The sequence below is a fragment of the Pygocentrus nattereri genome, chromosome 21 (genome assembly GCF_015220715.1).
Source record: "Pygocentrus nattereri isolate fPygNat1 chromosome 21, fPygNat1.pri, whole genome shotgun sequence".
Classification (NCBI taxonomy): domain Eukaryota; kingdom Metazoa; phylum Chordata; class Actinopteri; order Characiformes; family Serrasalmidae; genus Pygocentrus; species Pygocentrus nattereri.
In genome coordinates this window covers 6,748,448-6,772,428 of record NC_051231.1, presented here as the reverse complement: position 1 = coordinate 6,772,428, position 23,981 = coordinate 6,748,448, and the positions used below count along the sequence as shown (strand labels likewise).

The following is a 23,981-nucleotide window of genomic DNA, read 5'->3' as shown; positions in this document are numbered from 1 at the left end:
CTCAACTTGTGATGTTATTGTGTGATCTCTTTCTGTTGCCAAAAAAGACAAACAGCTTCAACTGACTCAAAATGCAGCTGCCAGAGTTCAGACTAGGAGTAAAAGAAGGGAACACATGACCCCCCATTCTTAAATCCTTACACTGGCTACCAGTCTGTTACAGGACAGACTTTACTCTGTAAATGGCTTAATCGTGCAGGCGCAGTGTATTTATCTGACATGCTGCACTGATATGAGCCCAGCAGAACTCTCAGATCATTAGGAACTAGACAGTCCTGCCTGAAGGAGAAGCAACGTTTGGCTACTATGCTGATGAAACCAGTTGACAGAGAGCTGTGGAAGCTTTGGACACTTTAAAATCCAGGCAGAAAGCAGCCTCCGCTCAGTTTAAAACACTGGAGTGCAGTCACCAATATCTTACTACGCTTGTTCTTAAATGTGTTCTTAAGAAAGGTCCTAAGAAAAAGTTTACGTCAGATTCATGACGTGCTTTTAAATCGCAGAATTGTTTGCACCTTTGTGCAAAAGAGTGTGTGTAGACTCTGTTCTTATCTACGAACAAATCCCAAATAAGAAAGCAGTGGTGAAAGTCAGAGTCTTCGTGAGAAAGGATTTAAGGGGTTTTAAGAAGACATTTCTGTTTAACAGTTGGTGAAAGAGGCCCAGTGTTATTTCCACCGCACTTTTGTCTTGTAATGGCACTTTAATATTCTAACTTTATTTTTAAATCATGTTTTAATGAAGTTTTTCATTTCTATTCTTCTCCATATTTTTTTTATTAAAATGAGTTCCCCCCGCGACCCTGAGGGAGAAGCAGCTTAGAAAATGGATGGATGGATGGATGGATGGATGGATGGATGATTTTCCATTTGTAAAGCACTTTGACTGACTGCAGTGGTTGAAACGTTTTTACCTAGATTGTTAAACATGTAATCACAACTAAAGAGCAAATTCATTCATTCTGACTGAACAATTTTATTTATAAATTTTTAATCTTTTTCTTTTTCGGACATTTTAAGCATTAATTGCCCCCAGATCCCCTAGTAAAGGCTTAGCCCACACATAAAGTGAGAACACTTGTATTCACCAAATGATCCCAGAATTCTGGTGACTGTATAGGGAGAGTTGTTTTTCTACATGTGTTTCCACAATAAATGACTCTTTTTATCACTTAAATGATGATGGAAAGTTACCATCTATTTACATTGGCTTCACTGACTTGACTGAAATGTCCCAAATCAGTCAGCTACTCTATGAGCTCTACTTATACATTTAGAAGCTAAATGAAATCAAAGTTTAAAGCATGTGAAATTGAATAAAATTAGAATTTATTTTCATAGTTTTAAATGATGTGATAATATATCACAACATTTGAATTCTGCAACATACAGAGCATAGTTTAACAATGTCATCTTCACAAAAGACGTCAGTTTACAAAAGAATAAAATCAGTGAAAACATCACATTTGAATTCTGCAAAAAAAAAAAACAGAACAGAGTATAACAAGATTTAATAAAACCATCTTTATGAAAGACATTAAAATGTAAAAGGTAATTAAATCAGTGCAGAATTAAATCTACAGAAAACTTTCTCAGTGTGAGAATATCTAGAGGAATGTTGTGCTGTGACAACAGAAGCTGAATCATTTCCATTGGAAACGTTCAAATATTCATTATTAATTATAAGCATTCAGTAATGAATGTGTTCACATAGGCAATGTGTAAAATGTCTAAAACAGACAAAAAAATTCAGACTGACTATTTTCCAGCTAAACTGAAAAGGAATGTCGGTGTTTCAGTTTCACCGTCATTTATGCTTCATTCCGAAGCTTTGACAAGCATTCTGAAGTACAAAAATTTCCCTGCAAGGAAAACAAGCTTCAAAACAGTGAATATAAAACTTTACTCCAACAGTCTAATATAGTCTAATATAGACTTCTGTGCTCACTTATGATTTGTTTTGCAGTCTTTTTCATTCTGAAGGCATCTACCAGAGCCTCCAGAGGGCGCTCTGGACTGAACTCTTCTCTTTGCTGATGGTCAGTTGGTCTGTGGAGCTCAGCAGAGGGAGATCACTTTCCCTCCATTTCTCTTCTGTTGATGGCTGCAGGTTCTGGAAGTGGTTCATCAGTTTTTTCTGAGACTGTGTCTTCACTTCTTCTTTGGACAGGAAGTGCAGAACCTCATGGACACAATTGGAGAAGCCTCGACTGACAGCTATTGAACAGGTGGAGAAAGCAGGCTGTTTCTGCTGCTGTCGTCTCAGGAAGCTGATCATCATCTCCAAGATCTAACTTGGAGTCGGGCTGCTGGTTGAGGAACTCTGGAGTCAGGAGAGTCTTGAGCTTCTTGATGCTGCTGTCGACATTATCTCTGTGCATCTTCTCCACCACTGGCTTTCTCAGCTGCAGATATAAAAGGAGAACAATGGTTAGTGAACTGGACCAAAAACACTGCTGACCATTTAAAAAGTAAAACAACATTAGTGATTTTTTAATTTTAGCAGGTTCTCAGTTTACCTTGTTGTTGAGAGGCAGGTGCTCCTTTGAGATGGTCATAGCTGAAGTGACTGCAGGAGTCATGGCTGTATCTCAGTGCTGTAGATCTCTCTGTGTAGAGCGAGTCTGATCTACACTGGCTGAGTCTCCTCTATTTATACTCCCAAATCTCCATATGAATGTGTGGGTCTTGGGCTTGTTGGAGGTTCTCACAGTTTGTAGCCAATGGCAGAGCTTGATCAGACAATGAGGAACGTCCAGCTGCCATATGCAGGGTGATCTTGTAGCAGGGGATAATGTCCATGTCTCAGGGGAGCAGTGGAGGGACTGTGTGAATCTGGGAAAGTGGTGACCCTTTCAAGAGAACAGATCTGCTGCCTGATGCTGAGATCAGCATTGTTGACAGACCACACGCCATCATCATGGTGCACACGTGGAGCTGATAGTGCTCACTTACATTCCACTATATTACTTTATTCTTATGGGTCAACATGAAAGCTATCTCATATTTTTGTCATGTTCCAGGCATATTCTACCTAGCGTTGTGTGCAAAGTTTTGTGCACCCTGGTCAAATTCCATGTTTTGTTGATTTTTCTAAGTGAGTTAATACGTAGGATTCAATGCACAACTATGAAAAATGCCATATTTAACTTTGTTCCCTGAGGTGGATGTCTGGACTTATTTTCACTTACAAAATCAATCTAATTTGATGGTGCTCAAGCTTTAAAACACTGTGTACAGTTTTGGTTCAAATGTAGCCAGTCACTCCATCAGATCTGCTTGGTGAAGTTCTCCACATGGTAAGTGTGTCCATTCTCTTGTGTATTGTCCAAATATTGAGGGTTCAGGATATTAAAGACCACAGACTGTGATTCTTCCCTCCAGAGCTTTCCCACACTCTGACCACTGAAAGAGAGGATAGTGAACAATAGAAGTGTGTCTATTCACAAGCTAATTCACCTTCAGAAGATCAGTTTTAGCCACTGAGAATGAGGGTCACGGTTGAGGAAACACTGACCTTTAATGGAAATTACTGAGCCACTGAACATTCTCAGCTTTTCTAAAATGACTAACTGATTGTGAATTTTGTTTCTCAGTTTTAACTTCTTCACTTTTTCACTGGTGTTTTTGACTGTAAGCTCATTTTGATTATCTTATAGATCTGAATACCTAAACGGTTCTTTGCATGTTGAACTGTTACATCATTCCTCTCAGTGATTAAAAACCTGAGGTACAACACTGATTCTTAAAGTTGGGACACTGTGCAAAATGGAGTGCAATGATGTGCAAATCAGTTAAATCATACATCAAATTGAAAATAGTACAAACACAACACATCATATGTTGACACTGAGAAATAGTGTTGCTTTCTGAAAAATATTTGCTCATTTTAAATTTGAGGGCAGCAACACACTTCAGAAAAGTTGGGCCAGGAGCATGTTCACCAGTGCGTTTGTAGTTTGTAACAAGTTTGTTGGACAGTTTGTTGGTGAATCAGTTGTTTGTTTACTAACTCTGTGAAACTGTGTTTTGGTGTTGTTTGAGCGCTGGAGCTCCAGAGTGAGCAGATGTTTTGTAGCTGCTGGTCAGTGTGAGTAGAGAACAGGTCTGAGTTTCCCAGGCTGAGACTTCTGTTCTGAGATCAGTGGAGTACAAAAGCTGCAGAGAGCTGAATGGATCATTAGTGCTGGTTAAAGACTGTGAGCTGTATTGTAGACGGAGTCTGACGTCACCCACCATCTGGAGGGAAAGAACCCTCACTGGCTGAGCTGTGATGTCACTGCACACTGTGTCTTCACTCTTAAATAGCACCGAGCAAAAGTCAAAGACAACCTTTTGCTTATTTAATGTTCAGTGAAAACAGCTGATTTTCAGTTTGAAAAAAAAAAAAACAGGAAATGATGTTTAACAGAAAATTACATCAAAGCCTCAGACACTAAGTATGATATCAAATCTATCAGTATTCCCCTATATTATAGAAGTGTGCCTATACAAATGATAATCATCTCATTCCATTGAGTTCCATGGGTGACTATTATTATTTTAGGAAAATAATTATTATATTTTCACAGCTAAGCTAATAATATGTGTAAATATTTTTCATTGTACTTCATTAATGACATTTTCTTACTTTTATGAGTGTACAAAAAACATCGCTCTGCTAAAGCCTGAGTAGACTGATAAATCAATGTGATGATCAGTTATTAATCTCAGTGTTACTGAGCTCTGCTAAAGCCTGAGTAGACTGATAAATCAATGTGATCAGTTATTAATCTCAGTGTTACTGAGCTCCGCTAAAGCCTGAGTAGACTAATAAATCAATATGATCAGTTATTAATCTCAGAGTTATTGAGCTCTTTTGAAGTGATGGAACTAAATAATCTCCTTAACAGTGATCGTGTTCACGGTGATAAACTTGGCATTGGTTTTGTACTGACTTATGCATGTTTTACATGGCCGTGTACATGCCATGATCACATAGCTTCCCACTTTACAGTCAAATTTGCAAGATGTTGTTATTGGCATATGGTAAATTGTTTGCATAGTTCATGCAACAACAGTGGGATTATGAGAGTAGAATCTGACTGAAGCAGGTGTTGAGAGGCAAAATAATGCTTTGGAACTGCATTTAAATACATGCTTTAAAAAAATAAACATACTAACAGCAGAGTTTTATGTGCTTTAAAAATATGTATTGTAATTATGTTCTGAATATGTTACTTTTTGTGCTTTATTGTAGTACATTACTAAAAATATGTAGGACAGTGTACTCAGTATTTATCCATTACTATTTTTTCTAAATATTCTGCCCAGCTTTTGCTACATCTGCTGTAAACATAATTACCTTCATTTAACAGCCGCTGTGGTCTCTAAATTGAGATTTTCTTGATTTCAAAACTAGGAAATCACCCTTCTGATGATGTACCATGAAGGTTGGCAAAACTTTAGCAAAACCTCAACTACTTTTAGGTGGAAAATTAGGGGGATGTTGAATAAAACATTTCAATCATCTATCAAACCAACAGGGCTGAAAGATACAATTTTGCATTACAGAATACTATATACACAACAAATAACATATTAAACTCAACATTAAGACCAGAACACTCCGGAAAATTTATAACTCAATATGTGAGATTATTTTTAGTAAGGAAGACTCGTTTTATTACTGTGTTGAGCTGCACCAGAGTAAACCAGAGTAAACCAGAGTAAAGCTGAAACAGGTGCTTCTGTTTCTAAATCAAAGTCACTGCAAGAGTCTAGAATGAAATGTTGACTCTGATTATAATAGCTGGAAAAACATTTTAGATTTCCTGGAATTTCTCCATTCCTACTCAATAATTTCATTGTGCAATCTGGCTCACTTTATTGGAATATTCTTCTCATTTCCAGATAAATAATTGCATTATTACATTATTGTATAACCACGTATTCTTTGTTTACAAATCAAAAATGATAAAAACTAATCATGGCTGTGATTTCACAGAGTCAAAGCCCCACTTCTATGAGGTAAGTGTTTATATTTAAACATAGTGATTTCCTTTCCTGGCCAGAAACATAAAGGAAAAGGGTCAACGCATGTGAAAATTAAGAAAATCAGATCACAACATTTGCTTGGAGAATTCTTCAACATAGAGAACATAGTGTAACAACTATGAAGAGTCTTTACAAAAGACTTAAAGAGTTAAAGCAGTGAAACTGAGTGAAATGACTTTTATTTACAGAGATTTTTTTGGTGTGTAATAATATATACCAACATTTGAATTCTGCAAAATGCAGTTTAACATGGCTTAACAAGGTAATCTTCACAAAAGAATAGTACTGATTTACACAATTAATTAGTGAAACGTTACAGATATCTAGAGGAATGTTGTGCAGGGACAACAGAAACTAAACCATTTCCATTGGAAATGTTCACATATTCAGTAATGAACTGCAACCATTCAGTAATGAAAGAACCCACAGAGGATGTGTAAAATATCAAATACAGAAAACAAATATTTCTATCCTGAGGAGATTCCAGCTAAACTGAAAAATCTGTAAAATTTTGCATATAAATTTCGATTATGTATGATAATATATCACTACATTTTAATTCTGTAAGACACAACAGAATTTAACAAGGTTCAACAAAGTCGCCTTTACAAAAGACCAATTCAGATTTATGAAATAATTAAATCAGTAAAAATCTACAGAAATCTTTCTCAATGTGAGAATATCTAGAGGATTGTTGTGCTGTGACAACAAAAGCTGAATCATTTCCATTGGAAATGTTCAAATATTCAGTATGAATTGTGAACAATCAGTAATGAACGTATTCACACAGAGAATGTGTAAAATATCTAATACAGATAATTATTTTTCAGAGTCATTTACAGATAAACTGAAAACTAGATCAGTGCCTCAGTCTGAAAAAGGAGTAAGTCCATGATTAACTCTGAAGGTCTGCTATCATCTCAGACGATGTCCTCACTCTCCTTCTTAGAAGGAAAATCTGGATTCTTATAAAGTTCGATAGGTCATGTGATTCACATGAAATCCTCATAGAAGATGAAAACTCAGTGGAGCATTGTGATAAACAGACATTTCCCCAAAAGGGAAAAAAGCTTTAAAAGTGATTATAAAACTTCACTCAAACAGTCTAATATAGTCTAATATAGACTTCTGTGCTCACTTATGATTTGTTTTGCAGTCTTTTTCATTCTGAAGGCATCTACCAGAGCCTCCAGAGGGCGCTCTGGACTGAACTCTTCTCTTTGCTGATGGTCAGTTGGTCTGTGGAGCTCAGCAGAGGGAGATCACTTTCCCTCCATTTCTCTTCTGTTGATGGCTGCAGGTTCTGGAAGTGGTTCATCAGTTTTTTCTAAGACTGTGTCTTCATCTCTTCTTTGGACAGGAAGTGCAGAATCTGGACCCATCTGGAGAAGCTTCGACTGACAGCTGTTGAACTGGTCGAGAAAGCAGGCTGTTTCTGCTGCTGTCGTTTCAGGAGGCTGAGTGTCATCTCCAGGATGTCTGCTTTCTCCAGCTTGGAGTCGGGCTGCTGGTTCAGGAAAGTCAAGCTGCTCGATGCTACTGTTGATATGATCTCTGCGCATCTTCTCCACCGCTGGCTTTCTCAGCTGCAGATACAAAAAGAGAACATATTTAGTGAACTGGACTAAAAACACTGCTGATCATTTATAAAGTAAAACAACAATAGTGATTTTTTCATTTTAGGAGGGTGTCAGTTTACCTTGTTGTTGAGAGGCAGGTGCTCCTTTGAGATGGTCATAGCTGAGGCTGCTGCAGGAGTCATGGCTGTATCTTAGTGCTGTAGATCTCTCTGTGTAGAGCAAGTCTGATCTACACTGGCTGAGTCTCCTCTATATATACTCCCAAATCTCCATATGAATGTGTGGGTCTTGGGCTTGTTGGAGGTTCTCACAGTTTGTAGCCAATGGTAGAGCTTGATCAGACAATGAGGAACGTCCAGCTGCCATATGCAGGGTGATCTTGTAGCAGGGGGTAATACTCATGTCTCAGGGGAGCAGGTGGAGGGACTGTGTGAAATAGGGGGAAATTGTTGACCCTTTCAAAAAAACAGATCTGCTACCTGATGCTGAGATTGGCGTCACTGACAGACCACACGCCATCATAGTCATCGTGTGGCACTGATAGTGCTCACATATATTCCACTATATCGCTTCATTCTTATGCGTTATCAAGACATTTAATAGATGAGCTTTTCTTATTTACTTATAGTCACAGCTCTGTCATGGTCCAGACAAACATGCAAAGGTTTGGGGACGCTGGTCAAATTCCATGTTTTGGTGACTGTCAAAGTGACATGTCATCTACAGAGAAAAGTTTAGTGCAGAAATGACTGTTTATTAGCTGATTGTAGCATGTTAGAGAAAATAGATCAATAGATAGAAAGACCTCACATCTAATTTGACTGAGGGTGTTCAAACCTTTTCATAGCACTTTATGTATTTTTGGTCCTAATGTAGCCAGTTACTCCATCAGATCTGCTTGGTGAGGTCCTCCACATGGTAAGTGTGTCCATTCTCTTGTGTATTGTCCAAATATTGAGGGTTCAGGATATTAAAGACCACAGACTGTGATTCTTCCCTCCAGAGCTTTCCCACACTCTGACCACTGAAAGAGAGGATAGTGAACAATAGAAGTGTGTCTATTCACAAGCTAATTCACCTTCAGAAGATCAGTTTTAGCCACTGAGAATGAGGGTCACGGTTGAGGAAACACTGACCTTTAATGGAAATTACTGAGCCACTGAACATTCTCAGCTTTTCTGAAATGACTAACTGATTGTGAATTTTGTTTCTCAGTTTTAACTTCTTCACTTTTTCTCTGGTGTTTTTGACCATAAGCTCATTTTGATTATCTTATAGATCTGAATACCTAAACGGTTCTTTGCATGTTGAACTGTTACATTATTCCTCTCAGTGATTAAAAACCTGAGGTACAACACTGATTCTTAAAGTTGGGACACTGTGCAAAATGGAGTGCAATGATGTGCAAATCAGTTAAATCATACATTAAATTGAAAATAGTACAAACACAACACTTGATATGTTGACACTGAGAAATAGTGTTGCTTTCTGAAAAATATTTGCTCATTTTAAATTTGAGGGCAGCAACACACTTCAGAAAAGTTGGGCCAGGAGCATGTTCACCAGTGCGTTTGTAGTTTGTAACAAGCTTGTTGGACAGTTTGTTGGTGAATCAGTTGTTTGTTTACTAACTCGGTGAAACTGTGTGTTGATGTTGTTTGAACGCTGGAGCTCCAGAGTGAGCAGATGTTTTGTAGCTGTTGGTCAGTGTGAGTAGAGAGCAGGTCTGAGTTTCCCAGGCTGAGACTTCTGTTCTGAGATCAGTGGAGTACAAAAGCTGCAGAGAGCTGAATGGATCATTAGTGCTGGTTAAAGACTGTGAGCTGTATTGTAGATGGAGTCTGACGTCCCCCACCATCTGGAGGGAAAGACCCTCACTTCACTCTTACATAGAGACGCATGTGTGTTAAAATATGTTTGCACACTTTAAGAAACACATTTGCTTTATTGTTGTTTCCCCAATTTCATGTTTAAAGTCTGATTGGTTTTAAAATGGACTTGTTTTACTTTTAATCCATCTTAGATTATTATAGATGTTTGTAATTTTACTGGAAGTTTTCAAACACAATATTAAAGTTTTAGTATTAAAGTTTCAAGTTGCACTGAGGGCTCATTTAAATCTCACCTTAGAGTCACATTGTATCATTCAGAATTTTTTGCATTTGGAATTATGGGAATGTTCTATGTTTGATGTAATCATATTATAGCAGTGTATTTCTACCTGCGACAGTCAGCGCTGGTCTGATTGTGAAGCGCTGAACAGTGTAAATGTGCATTATCTGAGCTGATCTTTGAAGCTCTTCTAATCAGACAGCACATTAAGCTGTGAAGGTAACTGGTTTCCTCTGGTCAGAGCTTTCAACACATTACCCATTCAGGGAGCCCCAAATAACAGAAGTGTGTCTATTCATATGTTAATTCTTCATAGAGGAACACTGACTAACAAGACTCTGGTTTGTTTAAGTTTGTCATTCAACTTCTTTACTGCAAAGGTGATATATATATCTCCCTGTAGAAGTATGTCCAGACCCTTCTAGTGAAGGATTAGCCTCCCATCCACAGACCCCAAGTCGCACTCCTGGCATCCACCAAATGACCCCAGAATCCTGGTGACCATAAGAGCACATTTAATTAATAATGATGGAAAGTTCATTGACTTTACTGACTAAATCAGCAGAACTACTGTATGAACTGTATTTATACTTTTAAAGGCTAAGCGAAATGAAACTTCAATGCATTTGACATTTCATAAAATAAGTTTTTTATTTTTATAAATTTCTTTAATTTGTGATAACATATCACAACGTTTGAGTTCTGCAGGACAGAGCATAGTTTAACATGGTTTAACAATGTCGTCTTCACAAAAGACAAATACATCAATTTACTAAATAATAAAAGAAGTGAGAATATCAGTGAATATATCACAACACTTGGATTCTGCAAGACGCAGATCATAGTTTAGCAGGATTTAACAAAGACGTCTTTGCAAAAGACAAATACATCAATTTCTAGAAGAATTAAATTAGTGTAGAAATAAAGCTACAGAAATCTTTCTCAATATGAGAAAATCTACAGGAAGTACAACAAATGACAGTTATTTCTACTGGAAATATTCAAATATTCAGTATGAACTGGAGCCATCCAGTAAAGAATGTATCCACACAGATGATGTGTAAAACCTATAATATCGACAAATATTTTTCAGACTGAGTCGTTTCCAGCTAAACTGAGAACCATGTCGATGTTTCAGTCAGAAAGAAGAGAAACAGAGTTTCACAGTCATCCATGTTTCACTATAAAGGTCTGATATCATCTTAGACGATGTCATCACTCTTCTTCTTAGAAGGAAAACCTGGATTCTTATAAAGTTCAGTAGGTCATGTGATTCACATGAAATCTTCATAGAAGATGAAAACTCAGTGGAGCATTTCAGATTACAAAAATCATCTGCAAGGGAAATAAACTTTAAACAGTCTTTTGGCAGAAGTAACCTACAAAACTGTGCTTCAAAAGTCTAATATAGACTTCTGTGCTCACTTATGATTTGTTTTGCAGTCTTTTTCATTCTGAAGGCATCTACCAGGGCCTCCAGAGGGCGCTTTGGACTGAACTCTTCTCTTTGCTGATGGTCAGGTGGTCTGTGGAGCTCAGCAGAGGGAGATCACTTTCCCTCCATTTCTCTTCTGTTGATGGCTGCAGGTTCTGGAAGTGGTTCGGCAGTTTTCTCTGAGACTGTGTCTTCATCTCTTCTTTGCACAGGAAGTGCAGAACCTCATGGACACATCTCGAGAAGCCTTGACTGACAGCTTTTGAACTGGTGGAGAAAGCAAGCTGTTTCTGCTGCTGTCATCTCAGGAAGCTGACCTTCATCTCCAGGATGTCTGCTGGTCGGGCTGCTGGTTGAGGAAGTCTGGAGTCAGGAGAATCTTGAGCTGCTCGATGCTGCTGTTGATACGATCTCTGCACATCTTCTCCACCACTGGCTTTCTCAGCTGCAGATACAAAAGGAGAACAATGGTTAGTGAACTGGACCAAAAACACTGCTGATCATTTATAAAGTAAAACAGCAATAGTGACTTTTTAATTTTAGCAGGTTCTCAGTTTACCTTGTTGTTGAGAGGCAGGTGCTCCTTTGAGATGGTCATAGCTGAAGGTACTGCAGGAGTCATGGCTGTATCTCAGTGCTGTAGATCTCTCTGTGTACAGCAAGTCTGATCTACACTGGCGGAGTCTCCTCTATTTATACTCCCAAATCTCCATTTGAATGTGTGGGTCTTGGGCTTGTTGGATGTTCTCACAGTTTGTAGCCAATGGTAGAGCTTGGTCAGACAATGAGGAACGTCCAGCTGTCCAGCTGCCATATGCAGGGTGATCTTGCAGCAGGGGAGCAGGTGAAGGGGTGGGAGTGACGGAGAGGGACTGTGTGAATCTGGGAAAGTGGTGACCCTTTAAAGAGAGCAGATCTGCGTCCTGATGCTGAGATCACTGTCACTGACAGAGCACACGCCATCATCATGGTGCACACGTGTGGCGCTGATGGTGCTCACTTACATTCCACCACATCACTTTATTCTCATGCATCATTGACACCTTTGCTATATCAGCTTTTCTTGTTTTGTTATCTCACAGTTCTGTCAAAAGTTTGGGCACCCTGGTCAAATCCCACGGTTCAGTGTTTTCTAAGTAATAATTAATGAACACCCTTTACAGAGAATAATTTAGTTTTTAGTGTAAAATTTTGCAACAGAATCAGAAGAAAAACTCCAGATTTGAGTTCGTTCTCTAAGGATGTTGTGTTTACTTTTTTTCACATACAAAATCAACCTCACATCTAATTTGACTGAGGGTGCTCAAACTTTTTCATAGCACTTTATGTATTTTTGGTCCAAATGTAGCCAGTTACTCCTTCAGATCTGCTTGGTGAGGTTCTCCACATGGTAAGTGTGTCCATTCTCTTGTGTATTGTCCAAATATTGAGGGTTCAGGATATTAAAGACCACAGACTGTGATTCTTCCCTCCAGAGCTTTCCCACACTCTGACCACTGAAAGAGAGGATAGTGAACAATAGAAGTGTGTCTATTCACAAGCTAATTCACCTTCAGAAGATCAGTTTTAGCCACTGAGAATGAGGGTCACGGTTGAGGAAACACTGACCTTTAATGGAAATTACTGAGCCACTGAACATTCTCAGCTTTTCTGAAATGACTAACTGATTGTGAATTTTTTGCTCTGTACGAATATTTTTACTTTTTACTATGACTTTTTATATCTTTTGTCTTTATCTCATATAGATAAGCTTATATGGATCTGAATACCGAAACAGTTCTTTGCTTTTTCCATGGTAAATTGTCCTTCTCAACCAAAAAACATTGCAAAATCTGTTTATCAATCAACCGATCAATCCAACAGCCAATCAATGAATCAATTTATCAAATTTTACTACTACTACTGCTACTAGCGCTTAGAAAATGAGTGTGTGTGTGTGTGAGTGTTTGTGTGAGTGTTTGTGTACTACTACTACTACTACTACTACTACTACTACTACTACTACTAATAATAATAATAATAATAATAATGATAATAATTACCAATTGTAAATCAAACAACTGCAAACACCTTTTTCTTTTTATTATTAATAATGAAATGAAGTTCCTCATTCATGTGTTTCAGCTTTCTCCACCAATATCATGTTATGTGAAATGCATTTGAAGCCTGTTCTCATGTTAGTTTTGCGTGTTTGTCTCAGATGGTTTGTTGATAAATGAGTTGTTTGTTTACTAACTTGGTGAAACTGTGTGTTGATGTTGTTTGAGCGCTGGAGCTCCAGAGTGAGCAGATGTTTTGTAGCTGTTGGTCAGTGTGAGTAGAGAGCAGGTCTGAGTTTCCCAGGCTGAGATTTCTGTTCTGAGATCAGTGGAGTACAAAAGCTGCAGAGAGCTGAATGGATCATTAGTGCTGGTTAAAGACTGTGAGCTGTATTGTAGACGGAGTCTGACGTCACCCACCATCTGGAGGGAAAGACCCTCACTGGCTGAGCTGTGATGTCACTGCTAACAGTATGTTCACTCGTAAACGCACGGGGAATGTCAAAGAACAGTTTTTTTGTTTATTTCATTTCCTGCCAAAACGGCAAAGTACAAGAAAACAGCAAAGTAGGGCATCAATTATCCAAAGTCTAATATTGAGTCTATCAATATTAAGTTGGTCCACTCTCCGCAGCACATATTCTCACCAGAATAAAGTGGCGTAGCTCAACTCAGGTTTCTTTGGAAATTTCATTTCAGTCATTCATTTCCTTTAATTGGAGTTTTAAACTTTAACTGACAGCCAGATCATGATTTACTTGTGAGAGCTCTTTCGCAACACAGCTGTGTACTTTTTTTTTGACAACTGTTGCAAGACCCCCGACATTTTGTCCCATCATTTTTTAAATGTTACCCCTTTAACCCCAACGTCATCCCCAGCACCAATGCTTGGGTAGATTTTTACTTTTAAAAATATTTTACAAAAATATAAATTTTTTAGAAACAAAATAATAAAAATAATACAATTAAAAAAACATTTCAATTTTAAAATCTCTGCTTCAGAATTTCTTATAAAAACTTCAAAAAATGCATTTCAAGTTCATATCATTTATATATAATACTGCCCAAAAGCTTTAGACAGTCTGGACTGGTTGGTCTTACAGGGACTCCCAATAGCTGAGTGCTGTAACAGGGACATCACTAGAGATTTATGGACAGGTGGGCTAAGCCTTTACTAAGGGGGTCTGGGGGCACGCTCTTCCAGGAAGATGTTTTGATGGCCTTAAAATGTCTGTTCAGTAAGAACTTTTAGAGCAGCAACAGGAGGAAAGATGAGCAGCAAAAGTCGAGTGAAAGTAAAAAGTCGCCCCAAAATGGAAATACTTCAGTACATAGTCACAAAAAGCCACTTAAGTACAGTAACAAATTACATTTACTTCATTGCTGTCCACCACTGCAAGTAGTGTACAACCAATGTACCCTAGCGAATGTGGGATAACCATAATGCACTGCGTTGGTTGGTTTGTAGATTCATGAGCAACTTCTCTGAAGAGGATTACAGCTACAACGGCAGTGTCTCCACAGTTGTCTCTTCAGACCTGTTACAGATGTAAGTGAGCTTTTCTGATGTGTACAGTCAGACTCAGTGGTTATAGCTGACTGGAGGAATAACATTTATAGTGTTTATGCAATAAACAATGATCTTAATGATGTCAGCAAGAGTCAATCTCAGTCAGGCTGAAGGCCTCAAAGGCTCCAAAGTGGTCACCTTTCAGCCCATTCTACAATGATGGACATGCTCAGTTATTAAACTGCATTATTCATGAGTCTAATGATTAGAAAGCTAGTCAGACAGCACTGTGGAGGTAAACTAAAACACATGCATGTATTTAACTGTAAAAAGTTGTTAGCGTTATAAATGAGCATGGCTGAATCATTTTCTATAGTTAATTCATCTTATTATTGCAAAGCCTATTCCATAATGTAGCTAATATAGCTGGTGATGACTGACTCTCAGTTTCACTGAGTGAGTTGGCCAGAAATGTGGCCGAGCTTCATTCTAGGATGGCGCTGGCTACCACTGGAGACCCTTTGGTCAAAGCCCCACATCCAAGAGGTTAATATGTTTATCTGAATGTACTTGTCTTGCATCCCTGGCCAGAAAGTGAGGAGTAAAGAAAAGGTCAGTGCAAGAAAAAATGAAGAAAACTGGATTTTTATTTTCATATTTCTCGTTTAATTTGTGGTAATATATCACAACACTTGCTTGAAGAATTCTGCAAGACAAAGTTTAACATCTGTAAGTTGTCTTTACAAAAGACAAATTTTTATATATTCAAAAGAATGAAAACGTGATATTTCACTCGGATTAATGATAACATATCACAATGTTTGAATTCTGTGAGATACAGAACAGAGTTTAACATGGTCGTCTTTAAAAGAGACAAATTCAGATTTACAAAAGAATTCAGAGAAAAACTACAGAAATATTTCTCAATATGAGAATATCTAGAGGAATGTTGTGCTGTGACAACATAATCACAGTTATTTCCATTGGAAATGTTCAGATATTCAGTATGAACTGCTACCATTCAATAAAGGATGTGTCCACACAGAGGATGTGTAAAACATCTAATACAGATAATTATTTTTCAGACTGTCGTTTCCAGCTAAACTGAAAACCCATTGTTTCTAAAAAAAACAGTGTGACAGCTTCATAATCAGCCACGCTTCATTGTGAAGGTCTTATAACATCTCACTGTCATCACTCTCCTTCATAGAAGGACAATTTGGATACTTATAAAGTCGGCACTTTTCAGTAGGTCATGTGATTCACATGAAATCCTCATAGAAAATGAAAACTCAATGGAGCTTTTTGAAGTACAAAAAATTTCCACACAAGGGAAATAAGATTTAAAGTCTTTTGTAAAAAGAAAAACACAAAACAGTGCTTTAAAAGTCTAATATAGACTTCTGTGCTCACTTATAATTTGTTTTGCAGTCTTTTTCATTCTGAAGGCATCTACCAGGGCCTCCAGAGGGCGCTCTGGACTGAACTCTTCTCTTTGCTGCTGGTCAGTTGGTCTGTGGAGCTCAGCAGAGGGAGATCACTTTCCCTCCATTTCTCTTCTGTTGATGGCTGCAGGTTCTGGAAGTGGTTCGGCAGTTTTCTCTGAGACTGTGTCTTCATCTCTTCTTTGCACAGGAAGTGCAGAACCTCATGGACACATCTCAAGAAGCCTTGACTGACAGCTTTTGAACTGGTGGAGATAGCAGGCTGTTTCTGCTGCTGTCGTCTCAGGAAGTTGACCGTCATCTCCACGATGTCTGCTTTCTCCAACTTGGAGTCGGGATGCTGGTTGAGGAACTCTGGAGTCAGGAGAATCTTGAGCTGCTCGATGCTGCTGTTGATACGGTCTCAGCACATCTTCTCCACCACTGGCTTTCTCAGCTGCAGATACAAAAAGAGAACAATGGTTAGTGAACTGGACCAAAAAAACTGCTGATCATTTATAAAGTAAAACAACATTAGTGATTTTTTAATTTTTGCAGGTTCTCAGTTTACCTTGTTGTTGAGAGGCAGGTGCTCCTTTGAGATGGTCATAGCTGAAGGTACTGCAGGAGTCATGGCTGTATCTCAGTGCTGTAGATCTCTCTGTGTAGAGTGAGTCTGATCTACACTGGCTGAGTCTCCTCTATTTATACTCCCAAATCTCCATATGAATGTGTGGGTCTTGGGCTTGTTGGAGGTTCTCACAGTTTGTAGCCAATGGTAGAGCTTGATCAGACAATGAGGAACGTCCAGCTGCCATATGCAGGGTGATCTTGCAGCAGGGTAGCAGGTGGAGGGGTGGGAGTGATGGAGAGGGACTGTGTGAATCTGGGAAAGTGGTGACCCTTTAAAGAGAGCAGATCTGCGTCCTGATGCTGAGATGTCTGTCACTGACAGAGCACACGCCATCATCATGGTGCACACGTGTGGCGCTGATGGTGCTCACTTACATTCCACCACATCACTTTATTCTCATGCATCATTGACACCTTTGCTATATCAGCTTTTCTTGTTTTGTTATCTCACAGTTCTGTCAAAAGTTTGGGCACCCTGGTCAAATCCCACGGTTCAGTGTTTTCTAAGTAATAATTAATGAACACCCTTTACAGAGAATAATTTAGTTTTTAGTGTAAAATTTTGCAACAGAATCAGAAGAAAAACTCCAGATTTGAGTTCGTTCTCTAAGGATGTTGTGTTTACTTTTTTTCACATACAAAATCAACCTCACATCTAATTTGACTGAGGGTGCTCAAACTTTTTCATAGCACTTTATGTATTTTTGGTCCAAATGTAGCCAGTTACTCCTTCAGATCTGCTTGGTGAGGTTCTCCACATGGTAAGTGTGTCCATTCTCTTGTGTATTGTCCAAATATTGAGGGTTCAGGATATTAAAGACCACAGACTGTGATTCTTCCCTCCAGAGCTTTCCCACACTCTGACCACTGAAAGAGAGGATAGTGAACAATAGAAGTGTGTCTATTCACAAGCTAATTCACCTTCAGAAGATCAGTTTTAGCCACTGAGAATGAGGGTCACGGTTGAGGAAACACTGACCTTTAATGGAAATTACTGAGTCACTGAACATTCTCAGCTTTTCTGAAATGACTAACTGATTGTGAATTTTTTGCTCTGTAAAAAATGTATTTTGTATGGCATCATACAGGGTTCTACTACTGTCTTAGACCCTTTCCAGGTACAGATTAGACCCCTTTTTAATAAGGTTCTTACTATTTTATCAGTCTTTGTCAATCAATCAGTCTATCAAACAAATGTGCTACTACTACTAATAATAATAATTACTATTTATAAATTATATTTTTCATATGTTAGTTTTGCGCATTTGTCTCAGATGGTTTGTTGATAAATGAGTTGTTTGTTTACTAACTTGGTGAAACTGTGTGTTGATGTTGTTTGAGCGCTGGAGCTCCAGAGTGAGCAGATGTTTTGTAGCTGTTGGTCAGTGTGAGTAGAGAGCAGGTCTGAGTTTCCCAGGCTGAGATTTCTGTTCTGAGATCAGTGGAGTACAAAAGCTGCAGAGAGCTGAATGGATCATTAGTGCTGGTTAAAGACTGTGAGCTGTATTGTAGACGGAGTCTGATGTCACCCACCATCTGGAGGGAAAGACCCTCACTGGCTGAGCTGTGATGTCACTGCTAACAGTATGTTCACTCGTAAACACACAGGGAATGTCAAAGAACAGTTTTTTTGTTTATTTCATTTCCTGCCAAAACAGCAAAGTAGGGCATCAACATTATGCCTCGGTGTCTATCAATATTAAGTTGGTCCACTCTCCGCAGCACATATTCTCACCAGAATAAAGTGGCGTAGTGGACATGACCAGCTCAACTTGGGATTCTTTGGAAAAGTGAAAGCGATCATAGCTTTAGCTCTTCATTTGAGTCATTAATTTTCTTTAATTGGAGTTTTAAACTTTAACTGACAGCCAGATCATGATTTAGTTGTGAGAGCTCTTTTGCAACACAGCTGTGTACTTTTTTGCCAACTGTTGCAAGAACATAGTTGTTTAAGCTTAGCTGATAGAAACTAAATAATTAAAATAATAAAAAAAAACATTTCAATTTTAAAATCTCTGCTTCAGAATTTCTTATAAAAACTTCAAAAAATGCACTTCAAGTTCATATCATTTATATATAATACTGCCCAAAAGCTTTAGACAGTCTGGACTGGTTGGTCTTACAGGGACTCCCAATAGCTGAGTGCTGTAACAGGGACATCACTAGAGATTTATGGACAGGTGGGCTAAGCCTTTACTAAGGGGGTCTGGGGGCACGCTCTTCCAGGAAGATGTTTTGATGGCTTCAAAATGTCAGTTCAGTAAGATCTTTTAGAGCAGCAACAGGAGGAAAAATGATCAACAAATGGTCATTTGGTCATGTTGGCACACAGAGCACCTGTCTCTTCATAGTGCATTAAGCAGAGACCTTTGATGAAGGTCTCTTAAAAGCTTCATTTGTCCACCTACTCAGATCAAACATGTTTTAAACTCAAGTAATGTTATCTCCTCTCTCTAAGATCAGCTGCACCTCCTAAATATGTTATTCAAATGCACAGGTCATAGATTGGTACAGTCTCTGTTTGTGCAGTCAGAGAGTGTGATTATGTTCTGACGTTGTTCTTACGTGTTACTTAGTCTAAATGGTTGTAGGGACATTTAACAGCACAAAAGTTACATTTTCTCAGTCATTTTTTCTTATTTAGTCTCACAAATGAGGTTATATTAAGGGAATAACATCTACAAATTCATCCATTTTAACTAATTTTAACTAAAACTTAAACAACACTGACACATTCAGCTTCTTCCTCTCCTTCTTCTTGTCTGTGTTTAATAACATGTTGTTTTTATTAAACTGCCATCTCTCAACTACCATCTACAGAGATATTAAACTGTGTTATGATCAACATAACGCCACTATTAGCTGTATGTAGTAAAGCAGCTTATATCTAATACTAATGTGACTGTTTGAAATTCTTTATAGAAATATGGAAATAAATAATCTATGAAGTGTTGGGTGAATTTACCATGACAAAGCTACTATGATGCAGACTGAACACAGTGTGATTGGTGAGATTCGGAAACTGAGCCCTATTCACTACATAGTGCACTGTTTTGGGGTTCTACCATTTTGTAGTGGTGTCTAAAAACATAGTGCAGAAGATTCAGTGCACTCAGACAATCCCACCATGAACCACAACAAGTAGTGTACACCCAATGTACACCAGCAAATATGGAATACCCATAATGCACTGTGTTGGTTAGTTTGGAGATTTATGAGCAACTTCTCTGAAGATGATTGCAGCTACAATGGCAGTGTCTCCACAGTCGACTCTTCAGACCTGTTACAGATGTAAGGAAGCTCTTGTGGTGTGTAAAATCAGGGGACCATTTCAGACCTGGCATCCGTCCTCAAAGACCGTGTCCCTTGTGCATCTTGGTGACATCAGCAAGAGTCAATCTCAGTCAGGCTGAAAGCCTCAAAGGTTCCTGAATGGCCACCTTTCAGCCCATTCTACAATGATGGACATGCTCAGTTATTAAACTGCATTATTCATGAGTCTAATGATTAGAAAGCTAGTCAGACAGCACTGTGGAGGTAAACTAAAACACATGCATGTATTTAAGATAAGATAATCCTTTATTAGTCCCACAGCGGGGAAATTCACAGTTTTACAGCAGCAGAGTAATAGAAGTAAAGCACCCAGTAATAGAAATGGGGAACAGCATAAACATTGCAAACATTATAAATAATAAAAGTTAAAGTTAAATCTCTAGACAATTTACAACAAAATAAGAATAGAAAGTTGTTAGCGTTATAAATGAGCATGGCTGAATCATTTTCTATATTTAATTAATCTTATTATTGCAAAGCCTATTCCATAATGTAGCTAATATAGCTGGTGATGACTGACTCTCAGTTTCACTGAGTGAGTTGGCCAGAAATGTGGCCGAGCTTCATTCTAGGATGGCGCTGGCTACCACTGGAGACCCTTTGGTCAAAGCCCCACATCCAAGAGGTTAATATGTTTATCTGAATGTACTTGTCTTGCATCCCTGGCCAGAAAGTGAGGAGTAAAGAAAAGGTCAGTGCAAGAAAAAATGAAGAAAACTGGATTTTTATTTTCATATTTCTCGTTTAATTTGTGGTAATATATCACAACACTTGCTTGAAGAATTCTGCAAGACAAAGTTTAACATCTGTAAGTTGTCTTTACAAAAGACAAATTTTTATATATTCAAAAGAATGAAAACGTGATATTTCACTCGGATTAATGATAACATATCACAATGTTTGAATTCTGTGAGATACAGAACAGAGTTTAACATGGTCGTCTTTAAAAGAGACAAATTCAGATTTACAAAAGAATTAAATCAGAGAAAAACTACAGAAATATTTCTCAATATAAGAATATCTAGAGGAATGTTGTGCTGTGACAACATAATCACAGTTATTTCCATTGGAAATGTTCAGATATTCAGTATGAACTGCTACCATTCAATAAAGGATGTGTCCACACAGATGTGTAAAACATCTAATACAGACAATTATTTTTCAGACTGTCATTTCCAGCTAAACTTAAAACCCATTGTTTCTAAAAAAAACAGTGTGACAGCTTCATAGTCATCCACGCTTCATTGTGAAGGTCTTATAACATCTCAATGTCATCACTCTCCTTCATAGAAGGACAATTTGGATACTTATAAATAAGCACTTTTCAGTAGGTCATGTGATTCACATGAAATCCTCATAGAAGATAAAAACTCAATGGAGCTTTTTGAAGTACAAAAAATTTCCACACAAGGGAAATAAGATTTAAAGTCTTTTGTAAAAAGAAAAACACAAAACAGTGCTTCAAAAGTCTAATATAGACTTCTGTGCTCACTTAATTTGTTTTGCAGTCTTTTTCATTCTGAAGGCATCTACCAGGGCCTCCTGAGGGCGCTCTGGACTGAACTCTTCTCTTTCCTGATGGTCAGTTGGTCTGTGGAGCTCAGCAGAGGGAGATCACTTTCCCTGCGTTTCTCTTCTGTTGATGGCTGCAGGTTCTGGAAGTGGTTCAGCAGTTTTCTCTGAGACTGTGTCTTCACCTCTTCTTTGGACAGGAATTGCAGAACCTCATGGACACATCTGGAGAAGCTTTGACTGACAGCTGTTGAATTGGTGGAGATAGCAGGCTGTTTCTGCTGCTGTCATCTCAGGAAGCTGATCGTCATCTCCACGATGTCTGCTTTCTCCAACTTGGAGTCGGGCTGCTGGTTGAGGAACTCTGGAGTCAGGGGAGTCTTGAGCTGCTCAATGCTGCTGTTTATACGATCTCTGCGCATCTTCTCCACCACTGGCTTTCTCAGCTGCAGATACAAAAGGAGAACAATGGTTAGTGAACTGGACTCAGAACATTGCTGATCATTAAAACAACAATAGTGATTTTTTAATTTTAGCAGGTTCTCAGTTTACCTTGTTGTTGAGAGGCAGGTGCTCCTTTGAGATGGCCATAGCTGAGGCTACTGCAGGAGTCATGGCTGTATCTCAGTGCTGTAGATCTCTCTGTGTAGATCGAGTCTGATCTACACTGGCTGAGTCTCCTCTATTTATACTCCCAAATCTCCATATGAATGTGTGGGTCTTGGGCTTGTTGGAGGTTCTCACAGTTTGTAGCCAATGGTAGAGCTTGATCAGACAATGAGGAATGTGGGGCTGCCATATGTTGGGTAATTTTCTCGCTGGGGGACAATGTTCATGTCTGAGGGGAGCAGGTGGAGGGATGGGAGTGATGGAGAGGGACTGTGTGAATCTGGGAAAGCAGTGACCCTTTAAAGAGAGCAGATCTGCTTCCTGATCAATGTCATTGACAAAGCACATCATCTTAAATCAACTCAAATCATATATTTTCCCTGCTCTATCGTACCTGCTCAGGTGATGAACAAGCTCTTCCTGAGATGATTTGTGGTATTTCAGAACTATGGTTGGAAAACAGCTGGCTGGACCAGTGATTTTTAACCCCTGAGTCATGGTGGCAATGTTATTAGTCAGTTCTATTAACTGCAAAACTTACTTATAATATTATATAATGTATATACTCAAAAACGATGGCTCTTGAAGGGTTTACTAAAGACAGTGGTTGTATATAGAACCATAAACACATTATTACCAACATAAGACACAAAGCAAGCTGTGAATTTTTCCTGTGATTACCGTATGTGCAAAAAGTTTCAGAACTCTTGGAATTTTCTGGAGTTCTGCATGAACTGCCTCTAAAATATGAAATATTTTCATATAATGTATTTTTATGTCACAATAATAAACAAAGAGCTTTTTAATGTAACTCATACACTCTGATTTACATTACTACATTTAAAGTGAAATTATTTAACCAACCAAGTCATTGAACAGAACACCTCGTATCTCCAAAACATTACAGGAGAAGGGAAAAACATACTTTACTTTTAATGTAAGTCAATGGAAGCAGACTTTTATCTAAATCATTTTGGGCTTCTTGTTGTGCTTGTTTCACATTATGTCATATATTATTATATTGCGTGTATAACATACATTTTCTACATTAGCCCTGGATTGTAGACAGAAATAACACTTCTATGTTGAGAAATTGTCTTTATTAAAGAAGAACCTTATTTTTTAGAAGAACCATAGGAGAACCATCTTTTTAAGAAGAGTAGAACTTTAAAAACTTGTATGTTCTCAGTGTGACTGTCTTCTGTGCTGAGATCAGTGGAGTATGAAGCTGCAGAGAGCTGAATTAATCATTGCATTTTAGAGTCTGACATTGCTCACCATCTGGAGGGAAAGGTCCTCACTGGCTGATGTGATGTCACTGCTCACAATATTTAACTCTGATGAGGGTTATAGTGTTGCACTACAGCAGGGGTATCCAACGCTGGACATCATGCACCTTAATATGGAGTTCCAACCATGACAAGGAACTATATATATATATATATATATATATATATATATATATATATATATATATATATATATATATATATATATATCGCTGCTGGTGGAACAAAACCTTGTATCTCCATTTGTGTCTTTTTTTTTGTTTTTGACATAGTTTGAAAATGTCTGTTGGCCTTTACACTGTGTGAAATTTTTATGATGGATGGACAAAAAGAAACAGATCAAAATGACTTAGAAACAAGTCTGGTTCCACTGACTTACATTAAAAGTATGTTTTTGCACCTCCTGTAAATTTACAAGGTTTTGCTCCGACAGCAACAATATATATCTCTCGGAAGAAAGCCTTGTATCT

General features: G+C 38.2%; 5 pseudogenes; all 5 read right to left on the bottom strand.

The window, feature by feature from the left end:
• Positions 1 to 1,387: 1,387 nt before the first annotated feature.
• Positions 1,388 to 2,581, bottom strand: LOC108431619 (annotated as a pseudogene).
• A 4,580-nt stretch (positions 2,582 to 7,161) lies between these two features.
• On the bottom strand, positions 7,162 to 7,797 carry LOC108431576 (annotated as a pseudogene).
• Positions 7,798 to 11,188: 3,391 nt separating this feature from the next.
• LOC108431577 lies at positions 11,189 to 11,784 on the bottom strand (annotated as a pseudogene).
• Positions 11,785 to 15,734: 3,950 nt separating this feature from the next.
• LOC119261923 lies at positions 15,735 to 17,428 on the bottom strand (annotated as a pseudogene).
• A 4,202-nt stretch (positions 17,429 to 21,630) lies between these two features.
• On the bottom strand, positions 21,631 to 22,228 carry LOC108431621 (annotated as a pseudogene).
• Between the last annotated feature and the right edge of the window lie 1,753 nt (positions 22,229 to 23,981).